The sequence below is a fragment of the Gymnoscopelus braueri genome (genome assembly GCF_963280865.1).
Source record: "Gymnoscopelus braueri genome assembly, chromosome: 21".
Classification (NCBI taxonomy): Eukaryota; Metazoa; Chordata; class Actinopteri; order Myctophiformes; family Myctophidae; genus Gymnoscopelus; species Gymnoscopelus braueri.
This window is the reverse complement of record NC_137623.1, coordinates 11,173,044-11,189,742: the sequence shown is the minus strand read 5'-3', so window position 1 is coordinate 11,189,742 and position 16,699 is coordinate 11,173,044. Positions and strand designations below refer to the sequence as shown.

The following is a 16,699-nucleotide window of genomic DNA, read 5'->3' as shown; positions in this document are numbered from 1 at the left end:
TAGATCTGCTATTTTTGAAAAATTTTGAAAATGTGTGCGAATCTTTGAATATGTATATTTTTAAAGCAAACATTTTTTACTCAAATCTTTGCTTCTGGGATCCCCTGGAACAACATATTTTGAGATTTGGATCGGTGGCCAAATACATATAATTCTTGGGGGTCCTTGACATGAAAAATATTGAGCACCACTGATATAGAAACGTTTTTCAGAATACTGTTGGGATTTAGGAGACATGTAGAATCGGCTTCAGGTCTTAATGGGTTAAATTGCATGATTTGCCCTGCACACGCGAACTCTCACATAAAATGTCATCACATTTTCACATTGGTGTAAATCTTGTGCTCCGGACGCAACAGCATCAGATCACACTGACGTTACTCTGGCTAAAATAGTCTGACGTAAGCACAAAATAATAGACATGCCTGTTATGTGAGGCCGGTGTCATTTGCTGAAAATGGGTGTGTTCCATATACAGTCTGCTGTAATAAGACAGCCAGTATACGAGTACAAAACATGAATATGTGCGAGCCTCAGAGAGCATAATGTGTTGCATAATCAGCCTGTGCTGCGTTTGTCGTTGTGCTTGCAGGTGAATGTAAAAGAAAGCAAGAATGAGATGGACGAAGAGAATGAGATCAATGGGAGATTGGGAGTGCAATAACATAATTTCTGTGCTGAAAATACATGCAAAGTAATACAATGTTATGAGCCTGTAACAGCGCGTGAAACATTAGACTTGTTCAAGTGTCAAACAGTGAACATTCAAAGACATATGAACATTCCGTTTCCTGAATACCAAATAAAAAAAACACTTGTTGCTTAGCTGTTAGCTTAATCATAACGGCCAGTAGTTATGTTATGAAAAGACATAAGGTTCGTGTATCCCCATTTCACATTTATAAGGCTATATAGTGCTTAACTCATTGGCCGCCATTATCGCATTAACGCGATCTAATAAATAGCGCGCTTGGCCGCCAGGATCGCGTTAATGCGATCTATGGTCTTTATTGATCTTTATGCTCTGATCACGCTATTCTGTTATGAATCAGGCTAAGTTTCAGGTTCCACTTACTTCAACCACCACTGCATCCGGTTCCATGACTTGGGTTCCGTTTTCGGTTTTACATTTTTCCCCCCAGTCATTTTCGACCATAATAGGGAAACAAACGGTTTTTCACACGCTATGAAAAACGATCGGAGACCTCCCCTCCTATAATCTATGGTCTGGGTGACGAACAGTCATCCCCGTTGTGTATCACAAAGTAATTTTCGCCGATAACAGAATCTGAGACATTTCACTTCCGGTTCATGTGTTTCACTGTGTGAGTGGGTCTGGGAGGGGGCGAGTGTGTCAGCGAGCCGATCAAGCTTGGTATGTGCTGCTCTCTAGTGGTGGAACGATCAAAACGATTCAAGTGTCAAGCTAGACTTTCTATATGTGAATTAAATAACAAAATAACGAAACAAAAATCGCTGGCAAGGGCTGCTATGAACGAGGTTTTAACTCTGGCAGTCAATGAGTTAAGGCAGCCACCGTGTTACAATGTTGCAAACTGCATCATTGTAACACGGTGGCTGCCTTAAGTACTATACCCATCAAAAAACAGAAGCACACATGGATAATGGTGGTCGTCAGCTTACAGAGGTAAACAAACAATATTTCTGGACTCAATAAAAGTATAAATTATTTCACCATATATATATATATATATATATATATATATATATATATATATATATATATATATATATATATATATATATATATATATATATATATATATATAATGTGACCAATGGTTTTGGCTAGTCTCTTCAAGCAACAGAGAGATTGGATGAAAACAAAGGAAGGGAGTCTCTCTGTTACATTTCCAACGTATATGCACTGTTATGTAATATCAGAGCTGTTATGCACTCATGCAGGCCATCAGCACATGAATAATACAACGACCTGGATGGGATATACAAGCTTAGCTGTGGGACCGGGAAAAGTACTGATAAAATTAGATGTCAGTCAGTGTCGTCATCAGGGGTGTGTGTGTGTGTGTGTGTGTGTGTGTGTGTGTGTGTGTGTGTGTGTGTGTGTGCGCATGCACGCACGCACGCACGCACGCACGCACGCACGCGTGAAAAGTACATAGTATAGAACCATGCTTTCTATGTGCATAGACCACTAGTGTGTGCACTTTTTTTTTTGTTGAGTGCGTGCGTTCGTGCGCTCACAAAGTACACAGACACATGCCTGTGTGTGCATGTGCACCCCCCCTACACGCCCATATGTCAGTAGGCTATGTGTGCATGCTTCTGTACGTGTGTGTGAAAAGTACACAGATTCCTGCTAGTCAGTGATTATGTAAAACCTGACAGCCTGACTGATGGGGGGAGAGGGGAGAGGTGACAGAGGAGGGGAGAGGGAGAAAAGTGTGCTTCTCGTCGTAGTGCAGATCCCCTTCAGGCTGGGTTGCCTATCCAGAAAAAATTGGAAGGTAGTCATAGCCAATTGGAAGGGAAAAACCTTGACTGATACTGTGTGTGATACATCTTGATCACATGACTCCAGAGATAATATTTAGGAGTAGCAAAAAGTGTTTTGAAGAAAACGTAAAAATGGCGGAAAATCTAGTCTGGCACAAGTGGTCGGGGCCTACGGTATATGTGGAGGAATCGAGAGTAAAAAGATTTTGATTTCATGAAATAAGGTGGAGGTTCTTCCTTGGCCTACTGGCAGTGTGTTTGTGTTCACATCGATCAGTCCAACAGTGCCGGAGATTATCTGCTCACAGGCACACATACAGACGAACGGGACAGGAGTGAAAAGACCGTCCGAGAAGAGAGAAAAGCAGAAAGTGGAGAAGAGATAGAGGAGAGGGGTGTAGGAGGACAGACAGAGATGAAAAAGCAGAAGAGAAAGTGGGGAGAGGTGGAGAGGACAGGACAGAGGAATAGAGGGGGGTAGATGATGGAGTGGTCCGTTGGCCTGTTATCTCTCCTATGGTACCACATCAATACAGCATGGAATTGTGGACAAAATCTTATCCAACGAAAACAAAACATTCTAAGTGTTGGGTCTGAGAGGCTAAATCTCATCAAACGGTGGTCTGTCTCCAATGCTGAATAAATAATGGACCTTGATATGAAAAGTGTTGAAAACCACTGCTATAGTATATTGAATGACTGGGAGGAGAGATGAAATAGAAGAGGCAGGAAGGACTCTCACAGGAAACGGCACAGACCTCAATGATGGTGAATGATGACAGGATTTGGAGATGGAGAGAAATAGAGAGAGAGCCCAGGGAGGACGAGAGGAGAGCAGCTTATCGATTGAGCTGACATGATCATAGTGTTGCTCACTGTGGCCTTGCCCTGTGTGTGTGCAGCATGCGTGGACATTAGGGACAAAATTGGTGTCCCTTATTTGATTTCACTGCAGTTAAATAAGGTTAGGTTAGCTATCGTCGTTACATTATTTATTTTTTTGCCTTATTGTCAACATAGCCTACAAAAGGTCTAGGGCTCCTTCAATATTAAAGTGATATTTCTCAATGTTGAATAGGGCTTGATATCCATTAACCAATAGACCAAAGCCAATTAATATAGTTTGTTAATTCCCCGTCTGGTAAAAACTTCAAGTAGCTTAAGAATTCTTTCCAGGCCAATTACCCACCAAATAGAAACAGCAGTTATGGGATCATGTTCCTCCTCTTGGCTCGCTTTACCGTTTTGTTTTTCAGCACCAATTAAAATTACCCCCCGTCTATTACCCAACCCCCCCCCCAACCAAGGCCCAACCCTCCCCCGTGCACACATGGCATGCAAAACACAATGCACAAGAAAAGCTTGTACAATTTAAAGTGCTGACTGTCACAGGCAATGTGCGCTCTGGGGAGATGTTCAGAGCTGGTATGTTTGTTGTGTTGTAATTGTAAGGTCATTATAGGTCTAGGCATTTGGTTTATTATGAGTTTGCTTTTATAAATGTATCAAAGTAAAAAAGAAGAAAAAAAAACACCTAACTGGCATAAGGCCTGATGATTCTCTCCTAAAGATCACAATCCGAGACAAACGGCCAATAAAGTTGCATTCATACAAAAACATTTTTATAAAGAATAGCACTGCTTCATCAGTCCTGATGTATAAGCTGTCAGTCTTCAATTTGCAGGTGGTGGTGCATGCAGGCCAACTGCATACACTCCTACTTAATGCAATACTCCACTGCATGTCGTAAGAATTGAACATAAAACATAACTTTCAACTAAAAGCAGAGTCGGACAGACAGAATCTTAGGATCAGAATCCAAATCTAATACTGTAAGCTTCAGAGCTCCAAAGTAAACCATTCGTCTCAGTTCAAAAATGTCTTTCACCTACTTAGGTATGATCCATCTTCCCAAAACAAATAAGCTCACATATCCCTGGAAGTCATAGACTCCATTGTTGTCCAAAGTATTATTAAAACAAGTCCCAGAGCTCTACTGTTGTAGTAATTTGATAACTGCGATGAACACAGGCATTGTAATTTTTACTGGAACTTTATGAGGCAAATCATTTTTCAAAATCGTCATCGTTTTTGCCCTACTGCACAATTGGCCAGCAATGAATGAATTTTGGATGGCTCTGGGATTTGTTTTAACAGTATTTTGTACAACAATGTGAGTTCTATGACTTCTGGATCTTGTTTTGTCACGAAGGACCATAGTTATATAAATAAAATTATCCATTACAGTTAGGCTAGGGAGATTAGGGGAATTAATGCAAGTCAATGCAATGTGTGTGAAAGAGAGAGAGAGAGAGAGAGAGAAGGGGCAATGGGCACCTGATCATCTCCATGTTAAAAGCCACCCCGTCTTTGATGTTTAGCTCTATTCACAGAGCAGACTCTGATTAATGCTATGTGCCTGTATGTGTGTGTGTGTGTGTGTGTGTGTGTGTGTGTGTGTGTGTGTGTGTCTTGGTAGAGCCCACAGTGGGCCTGTGTAAGGACCAAGTGAAAGGACCAGTGTTTGGTTATGTGTGTGTGTGTGTGTGTGTGTGTGTGTGTGTGTGTGTGTGTGTGTGTGTGTGTGTGTGTGTGTGTGTGTGTGTGTGTGTGTGTGTGATGAGTGAGTGAGTGTGTGAGTTTGCAAGTGCTCATGTGCGCTGACACAATGTGACAGAGAGAACGCTGTGTCCTCCTGTCGTAATAGAATTATACAGAACTCTCAGGACATGTCTGTGTAATTCAAACCTTGCTGTGGACCATTAGACTACATTTACACAGATGGAGACAGACAGACAGACAGACAGACAGACAGACAGACAGAGACCTCAAGCAGTCTCTCTGCCACGCACCCTCCCTACACCTCTCCTCCCATCTCTCCCTTTCTCTAATTCTGTCTGTCTGACTGTCTCTCCGTCAGTCTCTCCGTCAGTGTGTGTGTGTGTGTGTGTGTGTGTGTGCGCGGTTGGGGTTTGAAAGGACAGAGCTACAGTGACTGAATGAATGTGCACCCGCCTACAGACTCGCTCCAACACACACACATGCATGCATACACAGACAGACACCCACACACATACCGATATAGAGAGACATTTGCTCACGCAAGCATGCAAGCGCACACACACACACACAGACTGACAGACACACACCAACTATTTGTTCGGGAACTATGTGCCTTTGTTGCAGTCGGGTTTAACACATCGCAATGGAACGTACAAACACACACAGACACAAGCACACACACACACACACAAAGGCTAACTGAAATCCCAAAACATACAGCGACACACGGGTAGCAGACATGCTCTAAAAACTCGCACTGGAACACCACTCAAAATCAGCTTTAGATCTATTTTTGTATGAATAATTGGTAGATTTGTGCCATTAGAGGTAAACACATGTCAATGAGGCTGCCTATGTGGACGTATCATACAGATGTTGCTGCCACTATATTAATGTTTACAAGCACACACACACCGACGGAATGCCTCCGCCCAGATTAGGAAGGACCACCCTCGCCGCTTCGCATCGGTTCTGCGATTGCAGAACCTGGTTTCTATTTACGGCTCAGTGCTCAGACCCGGTCTAGTGCCCAACTACTGTATCCGGTAAACACACATACTGTACATGCACGCATACAGACCATTTCTGTATCCTCTTTAAACCCCATCATTAGCAAAGTGGACACACAGTCACCTGACCACTGAATGTAGCTACCGCTGAGAGTATTGTTTTAAGGCTGCTGTTATCTTGTGTTAAAAAAAAAAGTAAAAAATAAAGCACTTTCAAATTGAGTTACTGTCTCTGTAGGCTATATATATTTTACTGCATGTATTCACGGGTAAACGGGCGGACAACAGGTCTATTATTTGACGGGCGGGGCGGGTCTGGTTCGTATTTTGAAATAATCACGGGTAAACGGGCGGACAACGGATCTGATTATTGACGGGCGGGGCGGGCACGGGTCCTCAAAATTGGACCCGTGCAGGACTCTGACACACACACACACACACACACACACACACACACACGAAACAACAAAAAAATAAATCGAACCTTTGAATTGAGATCTGAATGCCAATACCACGATCCATGAGAAAATGTTTGAATGTTCAATGGCAGCCCTACCTTCCATTTATGTATTTAACATTGTATCTCTAGATGAATCTATGCATTATACAGTACATGTGTTGATTGATTGATTGAATACTTTATTAACAGTTTGCAAAAAACTAGGCACGGTTGGCACCGATTTTTACAAAAGAATGCTAAAAGGTTGATCCAGATAAGCCCTCAGGGCTCGCTTCCATTCAGGTCCTGTGTATTCAATTCATCGAGACATTTAAAGACAATAATATAGAATAATGTATGTATGTATGTATGTATGTAGCCTATCTATCCAGTTAGCTGGATAGGACTCCATCCATGCATCTGTCCATCCATCACAGTGAGTCAGTGTGTATGACTGGCAACAGTGAAACGGTACAGCTGACACCAGGTCAGCTGCTGCAGCGGAGAGGAAGGGGGATTACTGTGAGCGCCTCAATCTGCACGACTCCGAGTCCATTCTACCTCTCACACACACTCTATCCCTACATCAGTTCATTCATTCAATCCCCCGCTGTCACGCTATTATATCTCAAGCTCCACCATTCTAAACATGATGACCCGGGCCAAACACACAGATTTACACACATGTGTTACATAATGCTTCCATATGTAGGGCTGATATATATTTTTTTTTCACATGTGGACGTTTGAAGCTTCTGGAGCTAAATTCGATTTTAATTTGAACGTTCGACGGGTGGGGGGGGTGGGGGGGGATTACTAAATCGGGGGAATTACTGAGTCTAGGAGCTCAAGCTGCACTGCTCACTTGGCTTGTGTGTGGCTAAACTCTTAACAAAATAGCCGCCAAAATAAACAAAAAATAAAAACAATTAGTTGCAGCCTCAGATTATTATATAGAGATGTATAATTATGCATAATAGCTTTTAAGAGTTAAGCGAGTTTGAGAGATTGTTTATAGTAAAAGGTGGATTCTAACAGGCATAAGTTATTGGTAATATGAAAACAGCAGGAGTATGGATTTAAGTCAATAATACGGTCAGGGAAGTTTGAGTACATGATGGAACATCAATAATGGTTGATGAATACAAAAGTTCCTTTCAACGGTAAAGCACTCCTTGCCTTTTATCTACTTGAAGGAGAAAGCTGGTGTGTGTCAAAAGCAAACTATTCTGATTTAGTACAGTTTAGAAGCTTTGCATCCATGTAGGAGTCAGTCTTGTGTGTTTGGCTAGCAGCCTTAGCAGCCTGTATGTAGCGGCTGTAAGGGAGTTACCTTACATGTTGGACGATGACCTCATCGACCTGGCTTCAACCCAATCATTAAAATGCATAATTTATGGATGTGGAAACGGCAACCTGGAGCCTGTGAGGCAGGAGGCTTTCTTCTCAAGGCTGCCTTCCGAGCAAAAGGAGTGAACTTCACCCTCCCGGAACTGTCTGGAAACGCCAGCGCTGAAACATTGCTCTGTGATTTGACACAGCCATTGATACTGAGTAAGCATAATCCGAGCTGGCCATAACATCCACATAGCAAGCCCAAACAGCAGCACAATAATGCTGAGCTGTTCGATGGTGAACAAATGCAAATTCAATCTGTGTTCTAACTTGATGCCAGGGGTTCAGGATTTAGACTGAAACTATTTGCGAGGCCATGTCAGGCCTGACTTTCTAACGTTCTCTAACTGCGTTAACAACTGTAGAGCATCTGCCAACAGCTCTGTTGGCTGCCTCTAACAAGGACACAGAGGGAGAGGGGGAGAGGGGGAGAGGAGACAAATTTGGCCCATTGTGCAGGACATTAGGGTCTATTATTAGTAGTAGCATTGATAATCTTAATATTAATGTATTATTAGGCACTTTTAAACCAGAACAGAAAGTCAAAGCTGTGCTGGTCAGCAGCCATATCGATTCTACAGTAAAAAAAAGATGTGATGCATTATAGATCTTCTGTGGGGAAAATGGGTGTGATGCCTGGCCATCAGCACTGCAGTACCAGAGCTAATGAGCTCTGCTACGACGAATATTGATCTTTCCTCACACCCATCACATCAGCTCATAAATACCCTCGCTGACCCAGACTGAGACTTGGGGGGGAAAAAACTGGGGACAATCAATCTACAGTTGTTGCTTGACTGCAGTGCAGTCACACCTTTAATGTGCTCAGTAATTTTGGGGACCACGCACCCAAAGCCAAGGGGTACACTACCGTACATTTGCTGACTCTGTTCACGATATTAACCAAAGCTCAAATCCGAAATGCAGTAGATTCAAAATTCAAGATCCATAACTGCAACACAGAAATTCATCTTTTTCAGGAATTAGAAATGAATTAAATTAAAAACGAGGGCTACGGGATTTAAAACAAACGAGAAACTGGGATAGAAAAAAGTCAATGCACTTTATTTCTGGAGATTCCCCCAGAGTGACTGCCAAATTGAAAAGGCGTATCTCCCCCCTCAAAAGTTGTTTGTGGTCCTTTACTGGGAGTAGACCAAACAGCAGGCAGAGAACAGCATTGTTTGGGGGAACACAAGAGGAAATGGATGATGGATTTTCTGTGCTTCCTGGATCCTTGACTGAGGAGTCTGCAGCGAGTGGTCATTCGAATTTTTTATTTTATTTACCTGATCCGCACAATGCGTGCATCACTTATATACACTGTGTGTAGGTGTGTGTGCTTGTGTGTGCGTGTGCGTGTGCGTGTGTGTGTGTGTGTGTGTGTGTAAATGAGGGGAAATGAGATCAGAGCAGATTACGGAAAAGGAGAGGCAACATGCTCATAAAGTGGAAGGGAGGTAGGATGAGGGGAGGGTGGAGGAGAGTGTGTGTGTGAGTGTGTGCATGTGGGTGTGGTACAGGTCAGTTGTTGTGTCCACACTAAGAAGAGTGAGGGTCTACTTCTAAAAGTGTGTGCTTACTTACTGCGCACAATTCTTATTTTTTTTGTATCCATCTCTCTTTCCCTCCTTCTTTCGGGGCTCAATTTATTTGCATTTATTTATTATAATAAATCAACGATTTAATGTTTAAAATTGACACACCATGGTGTCAACAGGAGATGATACTATCAGTTCTGCATAGGAAACAGGAGATGATACTATCAGTTCTGCTTCTGCATAGGCTTAAGAAACACAATAGGCTTGCCTCAGTCCTCCTTGCTACCTGCTCAGTCACCTGTCCCAGTAGCCATACAAATCTCTCCAGTTAGCTCAGCTGTTATTAATCATCCAATCAGCATTTACCCTGCTGTACTTCTCCTCCCCTGTAACTCTCCTAACTACTGTGCTGCCTCTGGCATATGAATTTCCCCCACGGGGGAAATAAAAGTAGCCTGGTTTACCAGGCTATCAATAAACGTCTTTGGGTAGAGAGCCCGCCTGGGAAGGTCCCAGGTTCGATTCCCGGCCCCGGCAATGTGTCTAGGTGTCCCTGAACAAGACACTTACCCGTACTCCCTGATGCTAGACCACATACATGTACTGGAACCTGTACTCGATGATGCTAGACCACATGGATGTACTGGAACCTGTACTCCCTGATGCTAGACCAGCACATGCTAAGTCCTGGAGCCTGTACTCCCCACATGGAATTCCTGACCACTTAAGGCGGCTTTCCATATACATGGACTTACCTAGCCCCACCCCACACCGCCCACCACAGCAACGGTTTCCACTACAATGAAGTGGGTAGAGTGGTGTGTAAGTGGTACTAAACTGGTGCCTAAAAAGTACCCAGTCTTGGGTAGGTCTGAGCTGGGCTAAGCGGGGCTAAAGCTGTGACGTATAACGCTGCTGCTACTGATTGGTCGGCTCACAGCTGTGTCTGTCCACTCAGGCCTCTGTAAAATGTAAACACTACGGTAGCAGTGTTGCCATGTCCACTTATTATAAGCGACATTGGGCTTATATTTCTGTAAAGTTGCTTGTAAATATTGGTAGTACTTTTACTCCACTACAATTATCTGAAAACGTATTAGTTACTTGTTACTAGTTACTTTTCAGATATAAATGATTACATTATAAAACATACATTAACCACTTAAGCCCTATTTTATACCTAGGCTATTTGAAAATAGCCGTTCTACAAGCTCACAACGCATCGCATCATTGTAGATCTGCTATTTTCAAACATTTTAGTACTTACTTTTGGTACCTTAAGTACATTTTGATACCAAAAGTTTTTGTACTTTTACTCAAGTAATTCCAGACTTTCACTTGTAGAGTGCTTCTACATTGCAGTATTGATACTTTTACTTAAGTAAAACATTTGAGTACTTTTTCCACCACTGCTTGTTTCTAAAATGTAGTTGATTATTTGGGGCTTGTTTCCATGTGTTGTTGAAACCAGTGGTTCTTAAACATTTTCATGTCAAGGACCCCCAAATTAATATGTATTTGTCAATATTATATATGTATATATTTTTTTAAATAGCAGATGCACACACTCACAATGCGTCGCATCTCTACGCGTTGTGAGTTTGTAGATCTGCTATTTTCAAATAGCCGTAGATAGTCGCTTCTTTTGGGATTGTTTTCATAGACCTGATTGCTTATTTTTTTCTGCTAAACCTGGCAACAATTAATGTAAGACGATACACGCTAATAATGTTTTTTATATAAGTGATGGCAACGTGTTTAGACACCACACAGGTCTTCCCAACAATAGCGAAGATTAAAGTCAGGGTGAACATGGCCAAATAATAACTTAAGAGCCAAACTAGCTCTGAGGGAGCACGCTAGCATTTAGGCTAACCCTGTAGCCTGAGGCTAAGTTGGTGTGTTAAAGAAAGGCGCGTTGATTTCCTTCGGGAGGGGAGGGGAGGGTGGGGATTTTGCGAGTGGGGACTTTTGTGCAATGGAAACGCAAGACATTTTGAAGCGGTGCGGTGCGGTTCTGGACTGTACTGGACAGTGTCGTGCTTAAGCTGTTATGGAAAAGCGGCTTTATAGATCAACCTTACACAACAACAACAACACAAACACTCACTGCACACAGAAGGTCCTACAGCAGCCACACATGAGTCACAGGTTACTAATTTCATTATTTGGAACCTGAGAGGAACGAATTCCCCCTGACTGGTATTTTTGTTTTGTTTGCCCAACCCATAAGCCTTTTCTCTACACAGGGTTAGATAGTATAGATTTAGAATATAGATGATGGATGAAGATAGGTCATTCTAGTCCAAGTATGTCTCCTGTAGTCTGCATTCATTCATTCATTCGTTCGTTCGTCCATTCATTATTATGTATCTTTTGTAGAGCAGGGAAAACAGAAGTAAGTCATTCATAACTTTCAGTCCATTGTTGTGTGCATCGTCCATTGTTCTCTATCTGCTCACTTACATTCCAGGACAAACCCCAACGCATTCCACAACGTCAGTGATCTAGTGCTCTCTGAAGAAGCACATTCCTAAAATCGTCTTCTCACTTCCCTGAGCTTGTGGAGTCCTGGAAAGGACTGGTTATGAATCCCTCCCCTCCCTCCCGACTGACTCATAGATTTTGACCACTGAGAAACAGTGGTGTAAAGTAACTAAGTACATTTACTCAAGTACTGTACTTAAGTACACTTTTGAGGAATTTTTGCTTTACTGGACTATTTCCCATTTTCAATACTTTTACTTCTACTCCACTACATCTCAGAGGCAAATATTGTACTTTTACTCCACTACAATTATTTGACAGCTTTACTTACTAGTTACTTTGCAGATATAAATATATTATATTATAAAACATACATTAACCACTTTAGCCTTATTTTATACCTAGGCTATTTGAAATTAGCCGGAGCTTGTAGATCTGGTATTTTCAAACATTTTAGTACTTTAACTTTTGGTATATACTTTAAGTATATTTTGAAGCCAATACTTTAATACTTTTTAAGTAAGAAATGTGAGTACTATTTCCACCACTGCTGAGAAATTATAACACTTATTTAAGAATGGGAATAACACTTGGTCAAATGTGTTCCTACTTCCTGCAGACAAAGGACATCTTGGTCCAGAGCTGTGAAGGTCATGTTATTAATTCTCTCCCAATGCTAGAGGAAAGACATTAGGGGCTTGAGTCTGTGATGAAGCACTGCAGCACTGTAGTGTAAATCAATGGAATACATCAACACTTTGGTGACTAAGCACTTTGATCAATCCATGCTTGTGCGGTAAGAAGAAGGCTGGTGGGTGGGTTTCAACCCTGTGGATTTTCGGAATTTTGTATGAGACGTTGTGTAAAGCTATCTTTTTGTACCGTCCAACAAGCATCCCAGTGAGCCATAGTCGGCTATTAGACCTCTGTCTAAAACAACAGACTACAGTCATTTTAACGGCTATAATATAGATGGGCTATACATAAACACTAAAAAACCTGCTAATCAACGTCTAGGCTAAGAATAGACGTTGAAAAAACGTTCACTTTTAGACCAGTTATAACCTGTTTTTAGCATAGCCGTTAGACATATTATAGACGTTGAATAGCCCGAAAAATGCTCAGTGGGATCATATTGCAGCTAGCCTACATGTTAGCATTCAACATGGCCAGGGTGCACCGACATGAGAATTGCTCCTACTGTACAAAATCAAAAGATCTATAATCACTTTGACAGAGAGAGACAGAGAGACAGATGCTCAAGTGCATTGGTATGCTGGGCATTTCAGTCAAAGTAAATGCCGTTTTTACGGGAAATTGGGCCAAAATACATGGTTAAGTACTTGTACTCTTTGGCATCAGGGACTAACAATTAAAAAGTTGGCCCCACAGCCTGCAGGGGCAGAGTACCAAACACATGCTACTCAAAGCTGGAAAACCCAGCATGGCTCGCTCTCCCATTTATTGCAGTGCAAGGATTCTATTGGCAAACAGCTAGTCAAAGTTGAGTGGGCGTAGTCATAATCAGCCAGGAAATAGGGTGAAAGGGCAAAACACAAAGTGTTAATTTACCTCAGAGAGTGTAATCATCATTTTTAACACAGGTTAATTTTAACACTCTGGATTTTACCATGCATCACTGCACCAACACTATGTCAGAACAAATTTGAAGGAGACGGGTTAATGCTTTCAGAAGAGGTAGGAAAACTCGGTGCCTGTAATTGGAAAGATCTGGTCTATATAATGGCTGCAGTTGTATTTCGACTTTCTGGAACGTGGCAGCAATGGTGCCTGAAATGCCGGCCGAAGACATACCTTTCAAAATCCTTATGAACACTGTTATATGAGCTCAAGAAGACAATGTTTCAGCTAAAGTCAATCAGTGTTGGCACTACCAGGCACTCACTACTGGAAATAGACCTCCGATTAAGATTCGTAATTTGGCAATATCCTGCATGGTAAGACCATCATGAATCAGACGCACCTCTGATTCCTCCTGATGCCTCCGACCAAGTGGAGCTTACTATGTAACCCTGCTTGGGTTGTGTCTCTGTCTGTCTGTCTGTCTCTCTGTGTGCACTGCCTGTGTGCAGCTCCTCTGAGATAAGTAAATGTCCAATTTAGACGTACCATACATCAAATGAAAGGTCTTTGAAAACTGAACACACCTGTCAAGGTTGCATTTAAGCCCGCCCCTTCCCCCGGAAGCCACGCCCCGGAGAAGGCTCCTAAAAACTCCCCATTGAAACCCCATGTTAAATGAAAAGTGCCCGAATCGCTCCCAAACTTTTTCTACCCCCCCTAAGTGGGGGTCTACGAACAAATACATCGGGCTCGGATTTTGGCTCCGCCCCCCGGAAGTGGGTGAAACAGGCACTTCAAACACTTTGTTGAATTGTTCAAAAACATTCCAAGTTTTTTTTTTGTGAATTTGTATTTTTCTAAGATGCTCCTTTTAACGCAGATTTTTTTTTTTTTTTAAATATTTTTTTTTATTGGTTACTTTTTTTTAAATATTTTTTTTCATTCTTTTTTTTCTTTTTTTGCGTTCGCTTACCGCGTTCGCGCGTCTTACTTGTATGGACAGAGGGAGGGAGAGAGGGAGGGGGATATATAGAGAGAGAGGAAGAGAGAGAGAGAGTCCCTTCTAATAACAAAGATAATCCTCTTTTCTTTGCCATTCCTCTTATCATGTCTATACATTTCCATGGCAAAATAGATTCAAATATTGTGGTGACAATGACAGATAAAGGTCAGTGAAGTAAATGATTGTGTGCGTGCGTGCGTGAGCGTGCGCGTGTGTGTGTGTGTGTGTGTGTGTGTGTGCGTGCATGCGTGCGTCCAGAACAATCTACACTTGTAATATCTGACAAAAGCGAAAGTACAACTCGGGCTAGTAGAGATTTCAAACCATTGGGGAAATGCAGGTGTCAGTAAGCAGGTTTAAACACAGGAGGGCAGGGGCACAGTTAGGAGCAAAATAAAGTAGTTAAGCTTATACCATTAAGCTTAGGTTCTGGCACTAAATATCTGCAATGGTCTCTGAATGTAGTAATAATATGTACAGTCTAAGGGGACAACACATACTTTTGTGAAGGATAATAATAGTTAATGTTATGTAGTAGTAACAACAACAACAATAATAACAATATCATTATATAATACTAAAGGCAAGTTTTCTACCACAATACAAAAGCATATATTCCCAAATCAACATAAGCTTTCAATAATGATTAATAATCACATACATCATTAGCCAGTAAGTATCCTGCCTGATAAGGGGATGCAATGCACAACACTATCAGCATCAATACTGCTGCAAGTATATAGTAATAGCAGTACACAAGTAAAGCAAGGGTTAATCAGGTTGAACGATAAAATTGCCCCATAAATATTTATGGACAGTGAACACCCTGTAATGCAGTAACTCATTACAGTTTTGTTAAGACTTTACAAACAGGCCAGTAGAAAAGTAGCCATGAGACACCACCAGTGGTTGAGAAAGTACTACAATATTTTTTATTTAAGTAGAAGTATCAATACTGCAATGTAGAAATTCTCTGTTACAAGTAAAAGTCCGGAATTCAACATTTACTTGAGTAAAAGTACAACCGTATTAGCATTAAAAAAAATGCACTTTAAGTACCAAAAGTTTTCAAATAATTGTAGTGGAGTAAAAGTACAATATTTGTCTCTGAAAATTGGGAATACTCCAGTAAAGTAAAACATACCTCAAAATTGTACTTAAGTACAGTACTTGAGTAAATGTACTTAGTTACTTTACACCAGAGAGAGAGAGAGAGAGAGAGACAGAGAGAGAGAAAGAGAGAGATACTTAAGACTTGCATAACTTTGCCACTGCTGCTCCTGCGCTGCGCTGCGTGACAGAGCAACTCCTCCGTGTGCACAGTCACACACACTATCCACCCCTATGAGATCACTCATCCAAAATCAGCGTCATTTCACTGCCTTAAATCACGCCAAGCGAAGCGGCCAACGCCGCAAAACGGCGCCGTATGTTGTATATAAGAAAGATAAGAAACCCCAGTGTTTATGTTTCAAGTTGACTCACCGTTCGCTGAATGTTTTCTAGGACAGTTTAGGTCGGGAATCTCCACAAGCGTCGCTGTCACCACACACTGATCCGCCCTCCCCGTACACTCTACACTCTACGCTGCAGTTCAGCGACCGCAAACTTGACGTTCCCACCTCCCCCACCCACCAACCGAGTCCTCTCCTCCAATCAAATCCCGAGATGGGTGAGTGGCGGTGGATTCATCCAATCGTAGCCTCGCTTCACCGGGCTTTCCGCAGCACCTGTGGGAAGCCTGGTTTCTATTGTGAATTAGCCAGTGTAATCCGGTGTAGAGCCCCGCCCACTGTGTCCGGTCATTTGCACGCACATACATACAAGAAACGTTTCCGTTTCCGGTATAGACACAGACCGGATCAGCAATTTGCAAAGCAACTTGATCCTAGTCTAATCCAATCGTAAAGCTGAATGGATACGCACGGACGGCGTTTCCAGCCAATCGTTGCACCCCGGTCACTCAGGCCCGCACACACTGCGAAAACGCCCATTCAAGATTCCGAATCCGTGGAGTCACGATCCCATAGGCCGGAGGGACGGCACGGCGACATGGTCCCACTGCCATCTCACATGGTGTGAAGTAACTAAGTACATTTACTCAAGTACTGACTGTGGTTAAGTTCAGTTTTAAGGTATTTTTTACTTTACTGGAGTATTTCCAATTTTCAGTACTTTTACACCTACTCCACTACATCTC

At 42.1% G+C, this 16,699-nt stretch overlaps 1 protein-coding gene across 1 annotated transcript in view; it reads right to left on the bottom strand.

Annotated features, from left to right (window-relative positions):
* Positions 1–16,077, bottom strand: part of LOC308077484 (uncharacterized protein) — a 140,932-nt gene extending 124,855 nt beyond the window's left edge. Inside the window, exon 1 of the mRNA XM_080418180.1 lies at positions 15,985–16,077. The gene's annotated coding sequence lies outside the window, so the exon portion shown is untranslated. The remainder of the gene's footprint in view (positions 1–15,984) is intronic.
* Positions 16,078–16,699: the final 622 nt, after the last annotated feature.